The sequence below is a fragment of the Panthera pardus genome, unplaced genomic scaffold (assembly GCF_024362965.1).
Source record: "Panthera pardus isolate Hobbes unplaced genomic scaffold, ASM2436296v1 HiC_scaffold_7, whole genome shotgun sequence".
Lineage (NCBI taxonomy): Eukaryota > Metazoa > Chordata > Mammalia > Carnivora > Felidae > Panthera > Panthera pardus.
Genome location: NW_026527002.1, coordinates 74,161,870 through 74,187,843, shown reverse-complemented (window position 1 = coordinate 74,187,843; position 25,974 = coordinate 74,161,870). Strand labels below are relative to the sequence as shown.

At 52.8% G+C, this 25,974-nt stretch overlaps 1 protein-coding gene across 1 annotated transcript in view; it reads left to right on the top strand.

The window, feature by feature from the left end:
* Positions 1–25,974, top strand: part of ST3GAL1 (ST3 beta-galactoside alpha-2,3-sialyltransferase 1) — a 94,406-nt gene that overhangs the window by 16,076 nt on the left and 52,356 nt on the right. The window contains exon 2 of the mRNA XM_053896502.1: positions 1,539–1,673. The gene's annotated coding sequence lies outside the window, so the exon portion shown is untranslated. The remainder of the gene's footprint in view (positions 1–1,538; positions 1,674–25,974) is intronic.

The window sequence follows — 25,974 nt, the reverse complement described above, 5'->3', positions numbered from 1 at the left end:
AATCACCCACACAGGCCGATCTTTCGTTTTATTATCGTGAGGATTAAAAGAAAAAAAAAATGAAACCCAAGTTAGTTAACATATAGTGTAATAGTGACTTCAGGAGTAGAGTTCAGTGATTGATCTCTCACATATAGCAACCCCGGTGTTCATCCCAACAAGTGCCCTCCTCAATGCCCATCCCCCATTGACCTGTCTTTCTAAGTTGCAAGTTGATCGTGTTTTATCACCATTGCCGGCAGCGTAAAGCTTACTTGGTGATTGCATCGGTGAGCTTTCCCTGCCTAACAGGCAGCTCCAAACCTTAGTGCCTTAAACAGCAAACACTTGTTATCTCTCCTGAATCTGTGGGTTGATTGGACGCTCCTTGTGGTCCCCGCAGCTTGGCTGGGACTCAGTGGGGTGGTCCACGCACTGGGCAGGGAGCGGGGGGGGGGGGCAGCCGGGCTGGCTGGGATGCCTGGAGCCTCTCCCATGGTGTTTGTCCTCCTCCAGGGGACCAGCTCAGGGGCCAGTGTGGCCCCAGAGTGATTCCTAGCAGCGAGGAAGGGGAAGTTTTGGGCACAAGCGCCTTTGAAGCTTTTTGTCTTTTGTTATCGGCTCACTGGCTAAAGCAAGTTACATGGCCAAGTTCGGATTCAGAGGGTGGAGAAGTGGACCTCAGTTCACGTGGGGAGAGGGAGCAAAACCACTCTGCAAAGGAGCGTGCGTACACAGTGGCCAGAGAAAATGGGAGGGGCCGTTACCGTACGCACCTGTCCTGGCGGCCAAGATGAGGACAGTAGAACCAGACAGAATGGGGGTGTCGCCTTGGGGGCCGCTCTCTACCCCTCACTGCCTTTGTCATCTTGTTCAGGGTTGCTCACAGGAGCTCTCCCAGCTCCAGCTGCCCATCCATTGAATGGGAATGATCCTGGAGACCACCCCAGGGATTTCGTGAGACAACGTGTGGTCGGTACATCTCTCAGTGCTTGGGGCACAGTAAGAACTCAACTGTGGGTCTCTGTTCTTACTCAAGGGTGAGGCCTTCCCAAACCATCTCCCACCCGGCCTCCCTGGTGCATCCTAGCCCTGATCTCACATACATTTTTCTTTTCTCGTCTTCCTCAGAGACCCTTTCCCCAACCCTTTTCTTTTTGCCAAAAGGCGTTTCACTTGAGCAAGGAGCAGCTAAAACGATCCATCTGGCCTCCTACTGGGCTGGTCATTTCTCCCTTCGCTCTGCCAAATATCATTCACGTCCTTGTATCGTGTTGCCATGAGATGCTTATTTATTTTTCTGTCCTCTCCACCAGCCTGAGCTTCTTAAAGGCGTGAACTATGGTTTACTCACCTTTCTGTCTCTGGTGCTTGGCTGTGTGCACTGAACGGGATAGGTGTTTCTTTCAAAAAAAATACTTGACGCATAAATCACTGGGTGGGTGTGTAGGGCATTGGGCGAATGCCTTTTAATCGTCCTGAGTCATTTTCAAAAGACCACGAATGAGCAAAATGTCAAAAGTGACTTCAACTTTTCTCCTCTTCCTCTTCCCTTCCAGTTGGGACCGTTTTCAGACTCCACCTTTCTGACCTGGAAATGCCAGAAGTGACTATCATCGCCAGGGGCTGTGGCAAGCAAACGTTTTGAGCTTTGTGGCCAGGACCGGAAGTGGACAGTCCCTGGGCATACTTAGGTAAATGACTGCCCTCTTCCCCTTGCACGAGTGAGAGGTATTGTCTTTTCTGGTTTCTTCCGTAGAATAATCTTGAGTCACGGAGGAGAGATGTCTTGTCTTGATCTCTTTATAATTTGGCCTGCCCTCCCCGGGGACATTCCGTTAAGAGGGAAGGCTTTCTCCTAAAGGGAAAAATGTAGGACCGTTAGGATATCAAGTGACCTCTTTTTCTTGAAAGGAAAGCCTTCTGTGTTTTCATTAAGCAAGTACTTAAAAACCGGATTGGGAACAGCCTCGTAAGACCAATGCCTGCCATCTCAAAGAAGGTCTGGAATGATGCTGTGCTGGAGCGAGCATCAGCAAACAACTATGACCCACAGGACAAAACTGGCCTGGCCATTTTTTATAAATAAAGTTTTATTGGTACCCAGCCACACTCCTCTGTTCAAGTATGTCTGTGGTTGCTGTCACAGCACACCAGCAGTGGTGACAGAGGCTGTGTGGCCTGAGAGCCTGAAATATTTAGTCTGGTCCTTAATGGAAAAAGCCTGCCAGGCCCTGGACTAGAGTTAAGCTGTCCACAGGTAGCCACTCCATATACAGCTATTTAAATGTTCATTCATTAAAATTAAACAAAATTAAAAATTCAGCCCTCACTCAACACTCACCACATTTCAAGTGCCACATGTCACCACATGTGACCCACGGCTACCATTTTGGACCGTGCACATTGAGAACGTTTCCATCAGTGAGGAAGGCGGGCTTGGGGAAACTGATCGCCCTGCCCTGGTCTGTCTCTCTTCGATCTGCCAGTGTTTAACTCAGCTTGGATATCATGGCAACCACTGTGGAAGAAGGAAGGTGGGTGCATGTATTTGTGCGTGTGTGGCTGTTCTATATGATTATTGGTGAGGACATCTATATCTGTGTCTACCTGCCTGTCTATAAACATGGAATTGCTTTTAAAATTTCTTTGGACAGCCAACCTGTGGTTGCTGTATATAATTCCATGTAAAAACTAAGCCGCTTGGACCTTAGGATTTATCGGTTTTATATATACAAATAGGTCGATACAAATAGGAGCCTTTCTATGGTCGTAGGAAGGTCAGACACAGTATGGGGTCTCCTGAAAAGGGGAAGAAGCAATGGCCATAGTGTCTCCATAGGCTGAAGATAGGGGCAAGGGAGGTGAGAAACGAAGAGAGGAGGAAAATGAGCTAAAGGTATGATTTCTGTGAGTCTTGAGAGAATGAGGAGTGATGGGGACAAAAGATGATAGGGAAAGGACTGTGGGTTTACTTTTAAAGAACGTGTTACACACATTAATGATGATTGGGACCTTGTCACATCCCAGAAATGGTCTGAGCACAGAAGACCCTTGGGGAGAAGCTTGGACTTGGCAATAGTCCCGCCATCTTGGATGGGTCAGGACTGGGGGTATAATAGGAGGTTCCTCTTATCGAATAAGGCAGTGCAATGCAGAATAAGAGGCCCAGTCACTGAGATGCCCAGTGTTTACGGATGGGTCTGAAGAGGGAACAGAGAAGAAACTCTAGGTATCCAGGAGGTCTATGGGCAAAGGCCCTAGGTTGTGTCTTTAGGAGCTGGGCTTAGTCGACCTTGGGTTGCCCAGGAACTAGCAAGAACAAAGCAGAGATTCGGACGATGGCAAAAGATTGAACTGATATGTGTCCGTACGTGTAGATCTGAATGGGCCCTACCTCTCTTCTCTTGGTTGGTCTTCAAACTCAACACCGTTGCAGGTGAGGGCTGGAAGCACCTGAAACGGGTGTTTCCATGATGGACCTTCAGACGATGGAGTTGAATGCAGATATGAAGTAATTAGAAGTCGCAGTAAGAAAAGGTATTGAGTTTTGTGTAGTTAGTATCAAGCACGTCAGGGATAACAGGGGTGATGGTGATGATACTGACGGCGATAATATCATCTATCCATTTTCAGCTTATTATGTGCTGGGTACACTGTTCTGGTAACAACGATATTATAAGAGCTTCAGATTATTGTGCTAAGCACTATATTCACTTTTTCTCAGTATGTGAACCCAGGGTATTCTTTTCAATTGATTTTTTGTCAATTACTTTGTCTTGATATAATTGCAAATTTACAGATAAGTTGCAAAAAACAGCCCCCCAAAATTCCCGGGGACCATTCACTCGGATTCCTTAAGTGTTAACATTTTATTATTTTTGTTCTAGCCTTTCCTCTCTCCATTTTTTCCTAAAATCAGAAAATTCTTACAATGACGATACAACTAAGGCAGAAACTTAACATTGATTTGTTACTATTATCTGATCCTTAGACCTTATTCAGATTTCAGCAGTTGCCCTCTGCGAGGTCCTTCATAGCAAAAGGAAGCCCATGTGGTATGTGTCCTTCTTGGAAAACTTCCTTAGCCTTACATTTCGTGACATTGTTGACATGTTCAAGCCAATTATTTTTCGGACTCTCCCTCAGTGTTTGATGCTGCCTCGTGATCCGATTTAGATTTTATGCTTTTGCCAGGCATCCCACAGGGTGTCCTGAACGCCTCACATTGGAAGGCTGATGCTGGGCTGTCCCATTCCTGCATTGTTGGTTTTATCAGTTGGTTAAGGATGGAATCAGCAGTTGGTCAAGGAGCCTTGGATCCTTTCGGTGGAGAATGGCATCTAGAAATATCCTCTGGTCACAAGATGTGTCCATTGCTACTGAGGTGGCATTGCCTCCAGGCCCTCTGAGCAGGCAGAGCTGAGAAATGGGCAGTGTGTGTGTGTGTGTGTGTGTGTGTGTGTGTGTGTGTGCATGTGTATACATATACATTTGTCATACATATACACACATCCGTATTTATAGACATGTGTATACACATCTGTATATACACCCGTGTACGTCATATGTATGTGAATATCCATACATAGGTACATCATCGAGATCGTTTCTAAATCAACTGATGTATTAAAAACACCACGAGCGCACACGGGAGATGCTGGCTACAACGTTCTTGATACCCACATCTGTCTTCCTGACGCTGAACAGTCACCCAGGCCCAGTGCCAATACCACAGACCATCCCATTTATTAAACTATGGATCAGGCCCTGTTCCAAACTCTTCCCTTACCGTGACCACTCATAACAGCCCAGTGGCCCAAGTACGGATGAGGAAACGAGAAAGGAGAATTAACTTACGCAAAGCGACACGGCTGCTAAATGTGGCAAGTTTACAGCGGGCGCCTGTTTGCCTGTTGGCACTGGACCAGATGGCCTGGGGAGACCCCGCTGCCTCGGATGAAAAGCCGAGCCAAAGGCGGGGCAAGTGTTCGTCCCCGTGGATCCAAGACCGCTGACACCCAGAGCAGCAGGAAGGCGACAGCACGGTGGTGGTCACTTCCTTCACTCCCCAGGAAATGTTTACAGGCGGCGTCCCTGATGGAGTCGCGAAACACACAACAGGGTGTGCAGAGATGCACATGGGGTGCAGGAGCGTGCAGCCGTGGGGGACTGTGTATGTGCGCACGAGCGTTTTCGTGGGGGGAGGGGTGTTGTGTGGCTGCTCTCCCGGGCTTGCAAAGACCTTGATCAGGTTGAGGGTGTGAATGCGGAAGTCGGCGTCTCTGGGGGAGAGGGCATTTCCTGTCTTGCAGTGGGGGTATTCCTGGCCCAGTTGCTTAAGCTCAGAGGCTTTTGTATCCCTAGCTCCCAGCAGGACGATGGTAGGTTGTGAATTTGACGAATGCTAGTGTAAATAGCGTGTGCGTTAACGACGATTCCTGAGCTCTTTCTATGTGCCGGGCACTGTCCTGGGCAGACAAAGGGAGCTCACGTCCTAGCAGAGAGTGGGGAAGAGGAAGAGACTGGCAGTAAGCAGGCACCTAACCATGCGGGCGGCAGGGCGGGGGGACAGGTGGGGATGGGTGTAGGATGCTGGTCCAGGAGGAGCTGTCGGTGGAACCCAGTGACACCGCCCAGAGGAGAGCACAACAGTGAAGGTGAGGAGGTCCCCGATCGGAGGACCCACGGGGACTCCTCCCTGGCGTTCGCTCTGGAAAGCCAGGCCCGTTTGCTCCAGTGTATCTTTTCAGGCTCGAAGAGCCATGTAAGTGGGCATTATCCCTCAGGACTCAAGCATTTCCTCCAAAAACATAAATGTTATCAGCGGGCCCAGAGGCGGACTGGAGGCGAAGGCAGCCTCACTAAATAAGAGGCAGTGTTGGTGGTCAGAGATACGGACAGCAGTGAGACCCAGATGGAATTTCTATTGCTGATAACCTTTAAGAGAAGAGCAAGGGTTGGGGAACAGGGGCTGTTCCCCTGGAAGAGAGGAGACCCGGGGGCCCTGGCTTTGAGCATCTGAAGACTGGCCAGCACCTTGTACCCGACGATTTTAAGGAGGGCGTCCTAGCGGAGTGAGTAGAATTAGCAGAGAGGTTTCGGTTCAGGCTGTGTTTTTCCTTCTCACCCATGCGTTCGTTCGTTCATGCACACATTGATTCATTCATTCATTCATTCATTCATGCAGCAGACGCTCTGGGTCCCTGGCATTGTGCCAAGCAGCCAGCCTGGGTGACGGGTGGGGAGGGAGGACAAAAGGGGAAGACAAGAGCTCTGTCCCTTGAGATATTAATACTTTCATGGGAGAAGCAGACAAATGAACAAGTCAAGAGTGTGCGCACTTTCAGTTCTGAGTGTGGGGAGGCCTGAAGCTAAAACAATTTGGGAGTTCTCTTTGAGAAATAACGATACGAATTATGAGTTTCAAGTGAAAGACAAGCCCCAGCTAAGTGGGGTGCTGCCAGGGGCTGGGGCTTAAGCTTCCCGGGGCCGGGACCTCCTGCGGCGTGGGTGAGAGTGCTCTCTCTCCCGGGGTACCCGGAGCATAGGGGGTGCCTTACAGCAGGAGGCTGGACAGAGCTCGGCAGAAAGGCTGGCTCCTTAGGTCCCCCAAGCCCTTGTTCTTGGGCTAATCCGTTAGGGCTAAAGACCTTTCTCTTCTTAGACTTTCAAAGGCAATTTCCTTGCCGTCTACAAGGGATCTGTCTACCTTATGATCCCACTTCCAGAACTGTTTTCTAAGGAATCACCTGAACTTCGCGAGTATAAGTGCTGACAGACTGTTTGCCAGAAGGTCTGACTGCGGGTCACGTGCTCTCCTAAGAGCCCTGCGCATTGACACATTTAACCCCCCACAGCCACCCTGGGGGCTCCCTGCTCTGTTTCACCAGAGATGGGACCAGACCGAGGCACAGAGTGGCTAGGTAACTTAACCGCGGATGCACAGCTGTCAGCAGGTGCGGGAGCTGGGCTTTCAAGCCACGTGGTCGGCCTCTGGAGCCCAGTCCGCTTGCTGTGGTGCCCGTCCATCCATGATCCTCGCTGCCTGATTCCTTTATAGCAGCGCATCAGAGACAGCCCGAGTGGCCAAGGTTAGGAGAAGGGGCCAAAGTACGGTCCCAGAACTCGTGGGTTGTGGATTGATCCACACAAGGAGCTTTAGCGACAGACACATCACAGGGCTTGATTGCAGGTGCGGAGGTGGAACACAGAGAAAACGAGAGTAGACGTTAACTGCGTGTTAACAGTGCTTGAAACTCCCTCTCAGCTTCCCCCCCACCACCCCCCGCCCTTCCTGGACAGGCTCATTCGCAGGTAGTTTCTGAGTGCCCGACACTGGAGACGCAGCGGTAAGGAGCTGAGACCTGGTTTCTGCTCTCACGCCGCTTACAGGGCAGGCTTCTGCGCTCTCCCTCTGCTCGCACTTGTTCCCAGCACCTTGCACGGCGTATCTTCCCGCAGCCCCCATAGATCCCTCACTGGTCCTGGTGCCCTTGGAACCAGTGTCTCCCTGCACCTGTTACCTCGTTTGTAAAACGGAGCGGGGGACCCACACACCCTCTGGCCTTGGGAGTGCACACTCCTTACAGTTGTTGAGGGAGGCGCACTTTGCAGGCATCATTAGTATCTTCTAGAAAGGTCAGGCACCCACAGCTGAGACCGGGGCAGTTGCAGCAGCGCAGGGGCCTCCCTGGGTGCTCAAAGATCCAGTTCTGGTCGACGGCCAGGCTGGAAGGGGGGAAGCAACAAGCCACAAGCCTCACCCCAAGCTCGCTGTGACCCCGCACCTGCCAGCCGCGGGCCCTTAACCTGCTGAGCCTCGTCGTTCCCTTGAGAAGATGCGGCTGGTCCCGCCCGGCAGGCGAGGTGGACCCCACAGGGATACGAAAGCTCCGAGGGTTCACTGGAATAGATCTCAGGGTGGACTGGGCCTGGCGCCTCCTCCGTCTGTCTGTCTCCGGCTCTGTGACCTGGATGCCCGTTTGTAAGGAAGACAGTGGAGCACCCACCTGCCTATCGGGGTAAGAGGGTGTGCAGAAAGCGGGGCGCGGTGCCTGGCCCGTGACCAGTGCTGACCCCTCACGTCTGTGGTTACTCATAGCTGAGCCAGGGCGGGGGGCCGCGGGTGAGCCGTGAGGCTGTAGCAGAATTTCTTCCACGGGAGGGTGGACGTTCTGGGGTAACCACTGCGGCCAGGCCCCGTGGCCTTGATAGTACTCGTGCCACAAGAAGGGGGGCCACCAGATGCGTGGAAGTTTTCTATGTGATTCTGGAAAGCCAAGCCCCCAGATTGAGTTGGCCTCAAATGACTGATGTTTATTCCACTCGTGCCTGGATGGTAAACACTTGGGCATTCACCAATAACCTTTGTTCCTAAAGGGCATTCAGTCATGTCCTCCCTCTTTTCAGTGTCCACGTCCCTAATGGCCCTGGGACAGAGTCCACATTCCACAGAAGGACACAGCTCACCATGACCCAGGCCCCACCTGGGACCCTGGCCTTATCACTGCCCCACCCCACCTTCTGTGAACCACAGAGTAATTTTAAGAATACTATTCAGAGTATTAGAATGGTTTTTTTTTTCAATGTTGATTTATTTTTGAGAGAGACAGAGTACAAGCAGGGGAGGGGCAGAGAGAGAGGCGGACACAGAATCCGAAGCAGGCTCCCGGCTCCGAGCTGTCCGCACAGAGCCCGACGCGGGGCTCGAACTCACGAACCCTGACATCATGACCTGAGCCCAAGTCGGACGCTCGGCCTGCCGAGCCACCCAGGCGCCCACGAGTGTAGACTGTTAAGACAGATAGTCTGAGTCTAAGTCACACTTAACTTGCGTACTGTACCGTGTTGGGCAGGCCACTTAACCTGTCTTGATCTGCATTTCCTCGTCTGCAGAATGGACGCAGAAGATGTCAGTGATGCGAGCCTCATAGGGTGCTGTGTGAGCATTAAATACGTTAATATATGTAAAAACGCTTAGGACCCTTCTGGACACACAGCAGTCCTAACTGCCGGTGCTGTGTGTCAAGTACCCTTCTGTGTCAGTCTCAGCCTTCAGACTGCCTGGGGCGCTCCCCTGGGCCCTGCTGCTCTTACTGAGCCCCCGGGGACATTGCCTCTGACCAGAGTCAGTGTTGTGGCGGGGCGGCCCTCGTTAGGGTTAGGGTTGCAAATACCTCTCAGCAGCAACTATGGGGAAACCTTGGGAAACAGTAGGGTTTATTATTTACCAATGCTTGAGGGTACACAGCACCGCCCGGGGGGCCACACGGCGAGGTCACCGGGAGAGAGAGGGACAGAGAAGGAGTTCTGCCTTTATTGGGGTTGAGGGTGGGACACTATGTTTGTGCAGCTTTCCTCTTTATTGATGAGTTTATTTATTTATTTATTTATTTATTTATTTATTTATTTTAACGTTTATTTATTTTTGAGACAGAGAAAGACAGAGCATGAACAGGGGAGGGGCAGAGAGAGAGGGAGACACAGAATCTGAAATGGGCTCCAGGCTCTGAGCTGTCAGCACAGAGCCCGATGAGGGGCTCGAACTCATGGATCATGAGGTCGTGACCTGAGCCGGAGTGGGACACTTAACCGACTGAGCCACCCAGGCGCCCCTATTGATGAGTTTAAAACGTAGAAGCAGGAATTAGGGCACGGGAGGGGAAAAGTGGGGTCGCTCGAGCCTTCAGTTACATCGGCACCCAAGGCTTTCTAAAAGCGGAACTTGATGGGTGGGGCGGCCTCTTGTTTAGGTTCTGTAGCTGGCCTCGCATTTCTTTGAGACGGATGTCTTTAAAGCGTTTAGGCAATCAAAGCTTAACAACAGGTGCCATCACGATCGATCGAAAAAGCCAGTTGTCAGGTACTTGAACTACAGATAGTAGACACAGATGGGGCTATGGCTATAGATACACGTATGCAGATACAGATATATTCTATGTTTATCCTAAATAAATTCACTCTCCATGCAGCCTCCAGGACTTGGAACTCTCGGTTTGCATATGCACATCTCTCCACCTAGAACACCCTTCCTTCTCTTTGTACCTTCTTTTTTTAAAATTTTTTTTTAACGTTTATTCATTTTTTTTTTTTTTTTTGCGAGACAGAGACAGACTGTGAATGGGCGAGGGGCAGAGAGAGAGAGAGAGGGAGAGAGGGAGATAACAGAATCCGAAGCAGGCTCCAGGCTCTGAACTGGCAGCATAGAGAGCCTGACGCGGGGCTCAAACCCACAGATTGTGAGATCGTGACCTGAGCCGAAGTCGGATGCTTGATTGACGGAACCACCCAGGCGCCCCCTCTTTGTACCTTCTTGTTTAAATCCTCCCTCTTCAGAACTCAAGGGTCACCCCTTCTGGAAATCCTTCCCCCTAGCCTGTCCCACATCCTCCCCCTGGATCCCCAGGAATACCCCTGTATGTGTCTTGACCACACTGCCTGCCATGCATGGCCTGTGCGTGTTTTCCCCGTTAGATTGGCAGCTCCTTGGGGAACAGGACTGTGATTCGCTCTTCACGGGGACTTAACTGAAAACCCACCCGTGCCGGGCACGTCTCTGTGTCTGCAGGGCCGAGAATGGATACGTGAAGGCAGGCACAGGTGACCACTTGTGCCGGGCGCACAGAACCAGCCCCGGCTGCCGGTTTGCAAAACATGCTAGGTGACCACCCTCTGGGCTACTCACAGGCTTGGGTGCCCTTGGGGATTATTTCTCTCTTCTTCAATACCCCCCAGGAATCAACCAGCCCTCCACACTTCTTGTGACTTCTGCTTCCAGCTTTCGGAGTCCTGGAAATGAGGGATCCTACATCTGGGGGCTCAGTGGTCCTTTAACTTTGGGATTAGCCGCTATCTCCGTGCTGCCTACAGCTCAGCCTGTGTGCCAGCACGAAGAGCTGCTGATTATAGATGTACATGCCTCAGGTTAAGTTAAGCAAACACACCTGCCGCAATAGCCAAGTGTACTTTCTGATCTGCATAATGCGGAGGAAGAAGAAGGACGTGGGAAGGGACCAAAGCCAGCCCGTCCGAAATCCATTTGGCAGGCACCGTCTTGCGGACCGTGTAAGTCCCAGGGCTGTGCCACCGTGTTGCTCAGCAGTCTTCACGTAGGCACTTCCTCACGGGCACTGAAAATGTCCTCTGTGTTGGGAGATTGGCCATCAGGAAAAGAGAAGGAAGGGGAGGCTTTGGGGCAGGAGGGATGGACGTGTTCATTCTGTTGGGTGAATAGAATGGAATCTCTGCACTTCCAAAGCACAGCAGAGGTGCAGTCACTTAACTGGAACCTCCTCGAGGGCAGGGGCCCTGTCCTTCCCTGTTGCGTCGTCAGTAATTGGATGGGGTTGGGGGTCTCTCAGGGGGCGCTTCTGGAGTTGACACGAACAATTGTCGCATTGTGTGGTTGTGTAGTGTTTCATCAAGTGGTAGTACTGTGTGGCTTAACCATTTCTTTTGTTTTAATGTTTATTTATCTATATTTAGAGAGCGCGCGCACCTGAGTGCAAGTGGGGGAGAGGCAGAGGGGGGCAGAATCCCAAGCAGGCTCCGTGCTGATCTCAAGAACCGTGAGATCACGACCTGCGCCAAAATCAAGATTCGGATGTTTAACCGAGGAAGCCACCCAGGTGCCCCAAGCATTTCTGTTACTGCATATTTCTGTAGAATACATGCATATAATATATGTATATATGTGTATATATATATATATATATATAATATATGTAATATATCATTATCATCATCATGGTTATAAATAATATTTCGGTGAGCATCTTTATGCTTTTAGCATTTTCCTTCATTTGAACTATGCTCTTCAGATAAGTTCCCAGGACAAAGATCCTGAAAATGTTTTTGCCACCTGTTACCAGCTGTGATTTTGTTTCGGAACAAAGAGAGGAAGGCAGACTGGGGGACAAGAGCTGAAAGCCCATCCCTGCTGGGGCTAGGGAAAACCAGGGCCTGGATGCAGCAGGAATGGGGTCTGGGGTTGGCAAGGGAGTCTCCTTTCAGCTGGGCTCTGCTTCCAGGTCCAGGAGGAAGGGGGGAGGGGAGGAGATGCAAATGAGGAGACAGGAAGTCCAGACAGAGAAACCTGCTTCTGGTAGGAGAGAGAGGGGGTCCTGGGGCCCCTCCTTTCTTGGGAGCAGTGTGCCCCATGATGGGGGAAGGGAGGGCACTCTGGGCCATGTGCAGGTGGGACTGGAGCTTGTGAGGTGCCTGGTTCATCTGTAAAACTGGGGTGTCGGTAATTCACAGGGAGAAATGTATTTCTGCTGCACAAACAGAGATCCTGACATTCTGGGCGCCTGCGACATCTGCAAACCCTTTGCTCTGGTTTCTGGGCACCGTGGGCTTCAGGACATTTGTGGAACTCCGGGGTTTGAAGGTTCCACAGGTCTTGAAGCTCAGAGTGCCATTGGCCTGGGAGGGGCACAGAATGCCCACATACTGTGGAAACCGGGGGGGGGGGGGGGGGGGGGAATTCCAGAATCCCCTGGGAATCCAGAGAGCTCTGGCTCCAAAGTCATCCCTCTGAAATAAAAATAGTCAAGAAAGACAAAGAACGCACGGGAACCCACCCACAGCAAGAAGAGGCATATTGGCTGTCACAGCATCTGGGGACCCTTCGGGAATTTTGCACGTAGGGGCCCGGGGTGCTCTACATCCTGCACGGACAGTCCTTCACGGGCAGGAAGGGTCGGCCTGTCCCAACTGCCAAGTGCAGCCTCCCCAGGACCCTGCGGGATGCTGGCGTGGGGCAGCGTGGCATGGTCCATGGTTCATAAACTGCCTGTGTTCAGACTCCTTTTCATTAAGGACTTCTTAAACACTACTGATGGTCCCAAAGAGCATTTGTTTACGTGGCTTATATCTGCTTGTTTTTTTTTTAAGTCTTTATTTATTTATTTTGAGAGAGCGCACAAGCAGGGGAGGGGCAGAGAGAGAGGGAGAGAATCCCAAGCAGGCCCTGAGCTGGCAGCACGGAAGCCCCATGCGGGGCTCGATTCCGTGAACCATGAGATCGAGACCTGAGCCAAGATCAAGAGTCAGACACTTAACCGATTGAGCCACCCAGGAGTCCCAACACGGCCGATGTCTGTTAATATGTTCCAGGTTGGTTATTAAAATTGAGTTGTGCTTTTCATATGTATTCCTTCATTTAAAAATAACAATAGTAGGGGCACCTGGGTCGCTCTGTGGGTGAAGCATCCGACTTCAGCTCAGGTCATGATCTCATGGTACATGAGTTTGGGCCCCGCGTCGGGCTCTGTGCTGACAGCTCAGAGCCTGGAGCCTGCTTCGGGTTCTGTGCCTCCCTCTCTCTCTGCCCCTCCCCTGCTTGCGCTCCGTCTCTCTCTCTCTCTCTGTCTCTCTCTCTCTCTCTCTCAAAGAAAGAAAAATACATAGAGAAAATAAAAATAACAATAATAAATTAATCGCATGGTAGCACAAATATGAAAAACAACTACTTTCCAAAACAGAAAAGTAGTGAGAAGACTGGTATGGTTTTACAAATCTCTTCAGTGTCTTAAACGAAAGCAGCTGGGTTCTCCTCTCTGCTTCTGCATTTGATCTGCGGTAAAATCCCCGTCACTCACCTCTGGGAAACTCCCCTGTACCTTTGTGAGAGAGGGAAAAGGAAATGACATCTTAATATCATTATGAAAATGGTTTGGCATCATGAACTCCCTGGAAGGGCCTTGGTGACCCCCAGCGGTCCCGGGAACATAATATGAGAAGTGTGGGTGCAGAGGTTAAGAGTATAGCTTTTCAAGCAGGCTGCCATGGGAGGGGGGCTCTCACATCCCAGGTCCACTTGGAACCAGCTGAGTGACTTTAGAGAAGATACTTGACTTTTCTGTGCCTCACTTCCATCCTCTATAAAATGGGACAATAGGACCCATTTCATAGGATTGATATGGAAATTAAGCAGTGCCAGGCACATAGTAAACGCTTAGTGTGCTATATAACTTGGTGCACGTATACATATACATGCTATATGTGTGTATATATGTATATACTGTACATGAACATGCATACATTTGTGTGTATACTATATATAACACGTATCATATACATACTGAAGCCAATAAAGTATTTTTAAAGATACTACAACAAAAGTCACACGCTTCAAATTTTTCTTTAGTGTTGATTTATTTTTGAGAGAGAGAGACAGAGCCCAAGTGGGGGAGGGGCAGAGAGAGAGGAAGACACAGAATCCGAAGCCGGTTCCAGGCCCTGAGCTGTCAGCACAGAGCGTGATACGGGGCTCGAACTCACAAAGTGTGAGATCGTGACCTGAGCCGACGTCCGACACTTAACTGACCAAGCCACCCGAGCGCCCCCAAAGTCGCGCATTTCACATCATTTCTAAGAATCAGAATTTTAAACACAGCCATTTCTTAAGGCGGTATGTCTGTCCCCTTACTGGGGTGAGGGACCCTTTGGGCACAGCCATGGTTGTGCACAGGGAGCGCCCCACGGAGCAGAACCGTAAGGGCAGGACCCAGATGAGAGGTCAGCTGTGCAGCCCTAAGGCCGCCAGACTGCTGCTCCCCTCTGCTTTGCTTGCCTGGAGACCCGAGTGAGGGCTCGGTGACGACTTCTGACTGTACACCTCCTTTTCTCTTCGTCTGTTTGCTGGTGACGCAACCGTCTTCATTTGGCCGCCCAATTGAAAACATCTGGCCACTGGGCAAGACAGAAATCAAAGCAAGAGCCTGAAGTTCCCGGCCCAGGGATTTCCTGAACCCCCCGCCTGTACCTGATGGATAGCACCGTGCTCAGTCGGGGGCGCCTCGCATGCTGGGAGCCTTGTCCCAAAATACTTTTCCCTGGAAGTTCACGGTGTGAGCCTTACAAAGGCATATACATCCCGTTAGCCTTTGGAAATATGTGCGTAGGTTCAAAAAAATGAAAAGATAAAAGGTTGGCTTGGATTATGTCCCCATTGCATTGCACCTGTGTGAAGGCATCAGGGAGGTTTCGCCCTGAAGCCTTTTCCACCTGCTTCTGTGCAGATTGCTGCTCCCCACTCTGGCTCATTCATTAATTCAATTAACAAGTATCCGCCGAATGCTTCCCCGTGCCAGGTGGGCTTCAGAGAGCTGGGAATGCCTCCGTCAACAAGCAATCCCTTGTGGCGGAGGGGACTTCTGATAAAACTCCAAAGTTGGGAAATGGAGTCTCATGTTTGCAGGATGGTGAGAAGTGCTCAGAGGGAGTCATCAGAACGCTGCCGGTAGAGGGTGGCTGGGGCTGGCCACACTCCAGAGGCTTGGAGGAGGGGAGAGCCGTGTCCATGTGGCACCATGGGACACCATGTGTCCCCATGGGGGACAGCCATCGTCAAACCCTAAGGGGGCAGGAGCATACCTGGGGAATCTGAGTGGCAGACACCCTGGGGAGCCCCTGCAGAGCGAGTGAGGGGCTGGCAGATGGTCAGGGAGGAAGCGGGAAGGCCCGTCGTAGTGGCCTCCCTGGCCTTCGGGTGACCAACATCTCCAACTGTGACACCGTGCTTCTCAATGGACCGCAGTGACCTCCTATGGCTAATTCCCTAAGCTATTCGGATCACAACCTTGCCTCCTCTGGGAAACCACTCCTGTACCCATCTCGGGGCCCGGACCCCTCCTCTGGGCGCCCATGACATCCCACGTGGGCCTCTAGCCTCCTGTCCCCCAACTTCAGATGCAAGTTAATCTGCCTGCCCGTTGGTCTTCCCATCAGCTGGGTCTTTCAGTTGTTTGCCTGCCAAGTGGTCCTGAATTTCATGACCTCCTGCCTCTGTTGAGGAGCACCACCATCGACCCCCTAACATCGGACCCGCTAGGGTCCCCTGGGACCCTTCTCATCCTGTCTTCAAATGGAGCTGCTTCAGAACCCCGCTCGCGTTCTCCCCGGACCCCTCCCGGGCGCTCAGCCCGTGCTGCCTGGCATTTGGCTGTCGGATTCCCCTGCGAGATGCTAAATTCTACGGGGCAGGACGGGGTCCACGTCTGAAAGGGTGGCCTGCACTCCATGTGTGTTGCCTGCCCTGCGGCTGGAGAGCCGGGAAGTCCTTCACTGCCTGCTCTGGTCCATCAGGATGGGGACTGGCTGCTCAGGGTCTGCCCCAGAGGCTTTGGTGCCTGGTTCCCGAACACCTGTTGCCCCCTCCACCTGCCCCGTATGTACGTCCAGCTCAGCACCTGCAGGGTCCATGTGTCCTCACGTGAGCTGTTCCTCTGCCAAGAGCCCCCCACTGCCCCCTGCCATTTCTTCACCCAGCAAGTGTGTCTACCCAGCTCCTGCCATCCCTGGAAAACTCACTGGTGCCCCATCTGCTTTAGTGCTGGCCCCTGCCCCTCTGTTCCCAGTGGCACACCGTCCTTTTATCATGGTGGACTGAGGGGCTAATGCCCCAGAAGGATTCATGCGGCCCCACGCTTGCGGGGGCAGCAGATTTGATCTTTAAAGGGCCAGATAGTAAATATTTTCGGCTTTGTGGGCCAGATGGTCTCTGGTGTGACTGTTCAGATTCTGCCATCGCAGAGCAAAAGCAGCCGCAGGCAATGCGTAAGGTGAAGGGGGGTATCCTTGTGTTCCAGTAAGACTTCATTTACAAAAACAGAAGCCAGGCTTGACCCGGGGATTGTGGTTTACTGACCCTCGGTCTCGACTCCATCTAGGCTGTAGAGGGAAACAGCTGGATTAGCCTGTATGATGCACCGTATGCGGATTTTTGTGTCCCCCCCCCCCCACCCCCCCGCTGGATCTGGGCTCTTTGGGAATGCACGTTGGGTTGAACGGAGCTTTGCACCCTCAGTGACCAGCATGGTGCCTGGCACAGGGCAGGCAGCTGGGATACGCGAGTGGGTCGGTGAGCCAGGGGATGACTGTGTCACAGGTACTGAGTCTAGTCCTCTGGGCTAGGCCCGCGCCTTCCCTCCAGGCGTCTAAGCCGCCCCCCCCCCCCCCCGCCCCGGGCACTCAACTAAATCCCCTCCTCCAGGGGCACCATTTCTGGAATGATTTTATTGAGCTCCGGGTGGGGATGGGCACAGTCCTCTGGAGGTCGCCCTAGGAGGAGTCTACTCAGCCCTCTTGATCCTGACATCTGGGAATGCCTCTCTTCTGGAAGCCAGTGGGCAAACCCACAGATCTGTCCAGCCTTGACCAGGGCCCCCCTGGATTGACCTATCCGCAGAGCTGAGATGGGGGTTCGGGCAGGTAGAGCTTCCTATGTGCTGTTAGTCCCTGGAAAGGAGGCACCGAGCTGTGAGACCCACCAGCAGGCGAGCTGTTTCCTTCCTGCACCGCGATTGTCTCGGGCTCTGCGTGGGCCTTGAGTCCCCACGTACACCGAGGCAGAGCCCCATGTGCCCCCCTGCCACACTATCTCATTTAATCGTCATACCAGCCTATGCCCTGGGTAGTATCAATAAAATGAGGATTTTATTCGGGGCAGACCGAGTCATGGAAAAGTAACTTGCCCGAGCTCCCATCATCCAGGGGCAGAGGGAACCACATGGATCAAACAAGCTGCCTCTCCAGCCTCCGACACCACTGCACAGAGAACTGAAGCGATCTGCCCACGATCACACAGCATTTGTAGTAGAGGCAAGATTTAAAGCTGGGTGATTCGATTTCTAATCCGGTGCTTTATCCACAAGTCCGAACCCCTTCTTTGGCTTTTGACCTGTAAGTCAACAGAGCCAAGGTGCCTCCCTTCCCCTAGAGTAAAACAACCTCTCACCGCATCCTTTGCTAAGAAGCCACCTCTTCTCCTGGGGCTGACAGTGCAAACACACACCTGAGTTGGCCAGGATGCGTGTCCCGGGCCTGGGATCAGCTGGATCTGGGTTCAAGAATCAGTACTCAGGTGGGCTTGGGCAAGTCGGCTGGCCTCTCTGACCTTCTGTGTTCTCATCTGGCACCGGGGGCTGCATGGCCCACGTTGGCCGAGGTGCTCTGAGAACTGAGCGTGGTGATGTGTCCCAGTGTCCCCGCCCCCCCGACCCCATCACCGCGCCTCTGTTCCCGGGAGATGTGGCCTCCTGTCTCCGCTTCCTCACTTATTCCCGAAGCTTCTTCAGCCCGTCCGCACCGGGGAACTGCGGCACAGCCTGCCCACGGCATTCAGCTGCCAAACTTCAGCCCACGACCGCCTGTGAGTAACCACTCTGACCTCTGACCTCTGACCTCATCCTGGGCAGTGCTGCAAGTCCAGGAAACCACACCGGGCTGTTTCCACCCCGGACGCCATGGCAGCTCCCTTTTTTGTTCTTGCCCTGTCATCGCAGGCTTTTACAGTGGTTTCTCTGTGCCCGGAAGTCCCAGTATTCTCTCCGTTTCTCTCTGACGTGGAATTATATATCAGGAACCCACAGCGATTAGGCTCCTGGCCCCTCAGTGGATGCCTTTTTCTCTGGAGACGGATGTCTGGGTAAAAAGAAAGACATTAGGGGCTCCCGGGTGGCTCAGTTGGCTGAGAGTCCGACCCCGGCTCAGGCTGTGATCTCGCAGTTCGTGGGTTCAAGCCCCGCGTCGGGCTCTGTGCTGACGGCTCGGAGCCTGGAACCCGCTTCGGGTTCTGTGTCTCCCCCTCTCTCTGCCCCTCCCCTGCTCATGCTCTGTCTCTCTCTGTGTCTGAGTAATAAATCAATGTTAAAAAAATTAAAAGTAAATAAAATAGAAAGGAAGGCATTAGCTGGTTGAAGCCAACTATATGCTTAGACAGACCCTTTAATGAGACCTCCACAGGGATTTGCTGGCTCTGGATGTGGGGAGGCTTAACGTCTTCATCAACCAAGTCTTCTAGAACAATCTACAGGAACCCGGACCCTGGGTGCTGGCTGGGGAATGAATGATGGTAGAGTGAACAGCACGGGTGGGGGTGTCTGGCGTCCAGGGGACTCCAGGGCTGGACAGAGCTGTCAGCTCAGGAGACCAGGCCCGGGGTTTGCGTCCCGGCTGTACCACTTCCAGGCTGGGTGACCTTGGACAAGTTCTTAAGCTCTCTGTGCTTCAGATTTGCATCTGAAAAATTGGGATGAGTAAAACGTGTTCAACTCTCATTCAAGAGAGGTATTTTTTTGAGTGGTCAGCGATGCCTTACCTGGGGACAGCGCTGGCCCCACCGCAGGCCTTCGGGAGGTCCCGGGAATCCCCCGAGAGTAGACTGTGCATTTGACACGGAGCAGGGAGGGGGTCTGGCCGTGCGGATATCGGTCGATGGCCCGTCTCTTCTAAGTGCTCTGCGCGAACTCTTGGCCCCTCCAGATGTGGCTTGGAGGCAGGTGTCAGTTTCAGCATCCCCATCCCTGCTTTAGAGGAGGGAAAGGGCACAGAGATGCTGAGATCCTTGCCCAGGGGTCCCGGCAAAGATTTGCCAGAGCCAGATTCAGATTCCGGCGACTTGGCCCTGACTCCACGCGCTCACCCACCAGGCCTTGCTGCCTCTTGGGGTGTGGGGAGAAACAGTCTTGCACAGGTATGGGTTGTTGTGACCCGACGCGTGCTATGACAGAGGCGTGCCTGGGGGACGGGCTCTGTTAGTCTTTTGGCTAACGCAGGGCTAGATTCCAGGCTCCTCCTCTGTGGTGTTACGAGGAACCAAGGAAGGGCTGTGCCCCACCATCCTCCCGCTCTGTGCAGCCCCCCTTTAGTCTGGCCGGAAGCAGAAGGCCCCAGAATCGGGGGGAGAAGGGGGGAAGACGGGAGGGGGAGAGACCATGGAGCAGGGGCGGCACAGCACAGACCCATCTGTTTGGAATCAGACGGGCACTGAGCACAGTTGGCCAGAAACCGGTTCTATTTGGCCAGAAAGCAGCGTGGAAACATTCTGCCAAGTCTCAAAGCAGAGCCAGCTCTCCTGAGTGGCGTCCTCCTGGTCTCTTGGTCTCTTTGCTGTAACGCTCATTTCCCAGCAGTGTCCACGCTGGAACCCGGGGACCTCCGGTTCGCACACGAAGCCTGGTTTCCTAGCAGGGGCCGCCCAGCAAGGCGCGTGGCCATTGAATGCCTTCCTGGCGAGGACTTGAACCCAGGCTTGTGGATGCCGGTGCTTGGATCCGGGGTCAGCTGTGCTGTGGGGTAGAACGCTTCAGGTCGGAAGGCGCGAGTCCCATTTACTGCTCTGTCCCCCGACCAGCTGTGTGGCCTCGTGCAAGTGGGACGACCTCTCTGAGCCAGACCTTCGGCTATGACATACCGTACGTGATGTGATACATTCCCGCAGGGAGGGTATAAGGAGATCCAGCCACAGTGAGCCTGTGTCAGAGCTTTCAGACTCCAAGAGGGACCTGTCTGCATGCCTCAGTGACCAGCACTGAGTGATTAGTGCCGCTAATCCACAGGCTTTTCAGCTGGGCGGTGTGAGGCTGGACGGAGCCCTGGGGAGCGTGGGAGTCGGGGACAGTCTCCCCGCGCCCTCATTCCCGGGAGCCATTTGTGTTATTTTTATTCTTTTTTAATTTTAAAATATTTTGCTCGGTCTGCATTGTCACACGCCCATTACCTTCCGTCCCTTGCCGGCGTTCTTTATTGCTTGCTAGTTTTCCTTCTTCGCTTTGGGCCTAAGCCTCTGGAAATGAAATCCCAAATCCCTGGGAGGCTTTCTTGTTAAATCGAGCCCTTGGGAGAGCTCTAGGTCAAGGTTCTGGGGAGACTCCAGCCCAGCATTGGGCTGCTAGAGAAGGTTTTAAAGGTGCCATTATTTTTTAGGGTTTGTTTTATTTTGTTTTGTTTTGTTTTTGGTACTCTTATTAAAGTAGCCATGACCACGGAAGAAAATCCTGAAAATAGGGAAAAATGTAATGGCCCCGAGGGTAGGGAAGGGGGCAGATAACTCATGGAGCCCTCTTTCCAGAAAGTACCTACGTTAGCATTGTATTTCCTTTCCCTGGATTTTTGGCTCCTGTATTGTTGAGACTATAATTCTGATTCTGATACCCTTTCTTTTGTTTGTTTATTTTTTCCAATTTAACAGCATGGCAGATGTTTTCCTGTGTTATTTTGAATTCTTCTTGAACGTTATTAATGATGCAGACTTTTCCATCATATGATGGGTATTTGAACATATGAGGTTGCCCTTAATAGTTTCTTTAATGTGGAGCACATTGGCACTCTCTGGCATTTTGCTATTAAAAATAACCTGGTGGGGCGCCTGGGTGGCTCAGTCCGTTAAGCATCAGACTTCGGCTCAGGTCACGATCTCACGGTGCATGAGTTCGAGCCCCGCGTCGGGCTCTGTGCTGACAACTCGGAGCCTGGAGCCTGCTTCGGATTCTGTGTCTCCCTCTCTCTCTGCCCCTTCGCCGCTCATGCTCTGTCTCTCTCTGTCTCTCAAAAATGAATAAGCATTAACATTTTTTTAAAAAAAAATAACACGGGGATAAGCCTCTTGGGCACAGACTTGTGCACATCAAGCCATTTCCTGGAGGGGAATTACAGAGTGGAAGCAAGAACGCTTTTGGGGCCTCTGATGCCCCACACGAATGGCCTTTTGTCACAGACAGAAGGCTGACGTCTGGCAGAGCTAACGGGAACACAGCCGCCTCTGCAGGGGGCTCGCGTTGCCCCGGAAGGGGGTTCAGAACCCATGCGCTTCCTACTGCCGGGGAAGGTACCCGGTGGGCCAGGCTCAACCCCTTTTCTCGAAGAGGCTCTAGGAGCTGTGATGATCCAGGTTAAGTTCCTTAAAGCTGGAATGACTAGCAGCACTCGGAAGGCAGAAGTGTCTGTGCACAGAAGGTTCTGTGATGCTGGAATAGGTTTGCCCCCAGCAAGACGGAGCTCAGCATAGAACGTGCCCAGCACACCCACCCCCATGGTGCGTGCTCCTTGCGGGGCCCCTGTCTTCCGTCCTCGCCACCGGCCTCTGCACTTCTGACCCACAATGCCTTTCCTTCTTTGCTGATTCTCCGGAGCACCTGGGATCTAAGCTGCTTCGTGCACAAGCCTTCCCTGCACATTACGTGGCACGCAGCAGGTGCTCAGTACCCAGGTACTGAATGAGTCAGTGGTGAGTGGGGGAGAGTATAAAGACCTTCTCAGAGGTCCCGAAGCAACCATACTTGACCACGTTCATTTACTGGATTCTTTTTTTTCAACGTGTATTTATTTTTGAGAGAGAGAGAATCCGAAGCAGGCTCCGGGCTCCGAACCGTCAGCACGGAGCCCGACGCGGGGCTCACACTCCTGAACCGTGAGATCATAACCTGGACAGAAGTTGGGTGCTGAACCGACTGAGCCACCCAGGCGCCCGCACTTCTTGGAATCTTAAATATGTGCCCGGCCTCCAATCCCGGACACGCCCCAGGTCGCCCGACGAGCTGTTTCTGTCATCGTCCCGTGTGTTTCCTGACTCCTGACACCTTGACGTTATCACAAAAAAACATTTTCCTCATTTTTGTTTTTTCTATGAGCCAGAAGTTTTCTCCCTGTGACACATGTGAGAACATTCTGGAATGTGCTTAATGGTTTCCTCCATACTTTGGCTAGCTCTCTAATCCCACCCTGGAGTGCAATTCCTGGGGCAGAGAGCGTGCCTATGTGAGACTTGCCCCAGGACTGTGGGTGGTCCCTAGAATGGCCGACCCGCCCACCCTCCCATTTGCTGGGCATGAGGCTCTGTGTCTGCACGCACCAGAGATGCTCGGCATCACAGCTCCTGCTAATTTTTTGCCAGGCTGAGAGGCATCGAGTGCTGCCTCGTCCTGTCTGCGTTTGCATTTCTTGGATCGCTAGCGGGGACCCTGACTTCTGCCCCTGCCTTGCCCTCGACCCGGCCCCTCACCAACCCCACGGCCCCCAGGATCACTCTCTCTTCTGCCTGTCCTTCAAAGTAAAGATAGACACTTGCCCCTTCCGCAGGCTCTGGTCTCCGGCCTCCCCCTCTCTCTGCTCCTCACGCTTCCAGAAAAGCAGGATGAGATCATGTTTACAAACCCAGTTCGGGGCTCTCACCCCGCTGGGATCAAGGTCTGTGCTAACATTACACAGGCTGTGCAACCTGCACCGAGGGCCTTAGCCTCTCTGAGCCTCGGAGTCTTCCCTTGCAAACCAAGTGTTACAAACAGCACCTCCTGGGAGAGTTTTTTTTTTTTTTTTTTTTTGAGAAGTCGGAGATATTATTCACACGCGGTGTTTAGCACCTCGTACAGCCGGGTACCTGGTAGCTGTTGGGTATCAGAGTCCTGGTGACCCTGCATTGTCATTACCTGTTGACGCGACTGGCCTCCGCCGCTTGAGAGGACTCCAGGGTGGGGCTGCTGTCACTGCATCTTATATTTTCAGCTCCCGACAGTGCCGGGCAAACAGCAAGACAGTAATGACGGGTTGGTCTAGATGCCATTTTAAAGTCCCTTCCGACCCTGAAATTCTATGATCAGAAAATTACCCGGGAAAAAGCCTTCCTTCCTAAGGTTTCTCAATGGGGCTTTATTACACACTGCAGGTAATTATAGAGGCCGTGGCAGGAGCTCTGCGTGGCCCGAAGGCTGCCCGGTGCATTTCAAGGACTATCATCTTTCCACTGACCGGGGGACTGGAATCCCGGCAAAGGCAAGGGCCTCTCCCTTCACAGGGCCGTGAGAGGCAGCCCCGGAGGACCCAGCCTCAAGCTGGCAGTCCTCCACTCGCTTCCCCGGGGGCTGGCAGGGCGGCATCTGGTGGCGTGTGAATATCAGGAAAGTCATGGAAAGCAGGAGCCGAGGAGGCCTTTGGAACCTCCGGTCCCGGGGGCACGGTCTCCCAGGTGCACAGGGGCCACGTGGATAATACTGACGGATAAAGAGGCCCGGGTAAGCGGTAGGGAGTAGTGGGGTCTGTGGCAAACTGGCACACTGACCAGGTTCTGACCAAAGGAGATGGCCACTGCTTAGCCCCGGGGAAACGGGAGTGCCAGCATCCTGGATCTTTTGTCCTCTTGCCGAGGAAGCCAGAGGTCCAGATTTTTAGGGACAGTTTTCTGATTTTTAAAAGTTATAGCAAGGGGCGCCTGGGTGGCTCAGTCGGTTGAGCGTCCGACTTTGGCTCAGGTCATGATCTCGCGGTTTGTGCATTCGAGCCCCGCGTCCGGCTCTGTGCCGACAGCTCAGAGCCTGGAGCCTGCTTCGGATTCTGTATCTCCCTCTGTCTCTGCTCCTCCCCTGCTTGCGCTCTCTCTCTCTCTCTCTCTCTCTCTCTCTCAAAAATAAACATTAAAAAAGTTTGTTTTAAAGTTACACCTAATTCAGGGGCACCCGAGTGGCTTAGTTTGTCGAGCGTCCGAATCGACTTCAGCTCAGGTCGTGATCTCCCCGTATGGGATGTGGGCTTGAGCCCCGTGTCGGGCTCTGTGCTGGCTGTGCAGAGCCTGCTTGGGATTCTCTCTCTCCCACTCTCCCTGCTCCTTCCCGCCCCCACAATAAATAAGTAAACTTAAAAAATAAGTGACAGCTCACTCAACGTCTTGTCGATTGCTGTAAGGCACAGACAAAACATGCCAGGAGGCAGCACTTTCCATGCCCTGTGATTTAACACAAGCTTTGACAGATTGGGAAACTGAGGCTCAGAATTCGGGAACTTGCCAAAGGTCCCCTCGAGTGGTGACCCCGAGGGACGTAAAGCACGGTCCTTTGCAGCTTAGTGCTGGCATGTTGCCCACCACACTGATGCCCACCACCCTTTCCCCCGGGCAGGCATTGAAGCCCAGAGAAGCAAGGGGACTTTCTCTAAGTCACACAGCTTTGTGATGGCAGAGTCTGGAGTAGGCCTGGGCCTTCTGAGCCTGTCCAGCCACTGTGCGGCCAGAGACGATCCTGGAACGGTGTTGGCAAAAAAACTTGGCCCGGAGCTTGGCACGGGGCTCGTTCTGAGCGGGGGCCAGTCAGTGGTCAGCGGCTGGCCCGCCAGTGAGCAGTAACGGTAAGGTACCACCGCTGCCCCGAGCGGAGGGCAGTTTGTGGGTAGTTTGTAGGCTTGCTGAGCTAATAGACTCAACCCCGAGAGTGCAGAGAACATCTCTGGTCTCTCCTGAAGCGTCTCTCCAACCAAGTGCCTGGAGTCTGATCGAAGGACATGACCTTTCCCTGAACTGGCATCCTCAGATGTGAAGTTTCGGACGGAGTGGGAGGTGTTTATTCTCTGTGACCAGCCCCATGGCCTAGGAGAATGAAGCTGGGCTTACAGTTATGAGAGTAAGGAGCCAGTTCTAGCTCACCACGTCCCGACTATGACACTGGCTGGCCATTTTAATAATTGTTGCCCTGCTGACGTCCCAGAGCGATTTACTGTGAGAGTGTAGTCCGGCCGATGGGTCCCGATTGCCAAAGAAAATGCTAGAGAAACGTAAATTATTTTCGGCCTCAAATTCCTTTTGAGCTGGGGTGGGAATGCTAGGGAGGAGTCAGAGCATCCGGCAGGTGCAAAGGCCCTGAGGCAGGAATGAACTTGGGGACTTCAAGAGCAGATATGGAGTTGGCAGGACTGGAACAGAGAGATCAGGGGAGAACGTGTAAGAAGCAGAAAGAGGTGGCCCGTGGACTGTCAGGAACAAGGGGAGGTCTCTGGAGGGAGGATCCAGCTGGCTGGCATCTCACAGGAAGGTGAGCTCCTCACCACCCTCTGAGGCACAGCTTTCTACTGAGGCCTGGGCAGGAGAACAGAGAGGTCCAGAAAATGGAGAAAACACAGTAGGGCTGGGGAGAAGGATCACCCCAAAGACATCGAGGAAGCGGGGTGGATCCTCTGGTCTGTGAAGTGTGAGTAGGGCTTGGACTGAAGACAAGGCCCACAGCCCCCAACTGGCAAGGCCAGGAACCCGGCGGACCTTGAGGGTCTTAGCAAGACGGACCCGGGTCATGTCTGGACCCTGTGTGTCCACCTGTGCCCTGAGATCGCAGGACCACACGGCCCCCCGCCCCCCGCCATTCCTTCCAGCCTCATTCATTTGCTCAGAGGTCCTGCCTGAGAACCCAGGAGTCTGAGGAGGCTCCCGGGATCCCTCCACTCCTGCCGTGAGAA